Consider the following 993-nt stretch of genomic DNA (forward strand, 5'->3'; position numbering starts at 1 on the left):
ATCTCTACCAACTTTTTACTCTTCACTCCAACTACCTCTCAAAATAGGCTCTTATGACCTCATATTTGGATTGTTGCTGTAGTTATACTTAATTTATTGAGATAATTTTTTTTCTTACTGCTACATGATTTTATCTTTCCCCCATAACAAGATGGCAACCTACTTTTTCTGTTCTATGCCTCTGGCATAGAACACTTCACACTTTTGTGAAGGGGAGTGAATATGACAAAAAATATGTCTCCAGACAGCCTCTACCCAAGATATTGTTTGCAAAAGTGTAAGCTCCTTAAGGAGAATTATTTTCGATCACTCTAGAGGGGAAGTAGGAGGTGAATGATGGAGTTTGGGAGGTAGAAGTGGGCCAAGCTAAAGAGGTGGGAGGTTCTTTAGAGAATTCTTTTTGAGACAAGGAAGAGTGTAAGATTTGGTAAGTTCTTTATAGTCAGGAACGTTACTGTTCTCCCTTTTGGTGGGGTTACTGGGACTACTGATGGGTGAGGCTGAGGGATCAATGGGTCAAACTTTAAGAGCTATTGCCTTAGGACCAGCAGTCTCTAAAAGGTCCTACTACCCTTGATTGCTTATCTTCTAGGAAGCATACAAGCATAGACAATGAGCTCATCAGTTGTAACAGTGCACTCTGAAGACGGGAGAATCCTTCTCTAAATGCTTTTTGTAGGGCATAGGGTGCCCTAGGATTCTGGCTTGACTTCAGGGAGGGAGGATTATCTTAGGTATAAGTTCAGCTGCTGTGATACAGACTCCCAATTACAGAGACTCAAACAAGTTAAAAGTTTTTTTTTCTCTCTCTGTAACAATCTGGAAGCAAGCTAGCTGCCCACCTCTGATAACCAGCCCTGCACCTAAGTCATTTAGGAATCCATGTTTCTTCCATATTTGTAGCTTGCCTTCTGCTAGAATAGGATTTAAAAATCTTCTGCCATGACCTTCCTGGATCTGGTAAAGCGTGTGGACTCTGTCTCAGAAAAATAC

The sequence above is a fragment of the Papio anubis genome, unplaced genomic scaffold (assembly GCF_008728515.1).
Source record: "Papio anubis isolate 15944 unplaced genomic scaffold, Panubis1.0 scaffold98, whole genome shotgun sequence".
Lineage (NCBI taxonomy): Eukaryota > Metazoa > Chordata > Mammalia > Primates > Cercopithecidae > Papio > Papio anubis.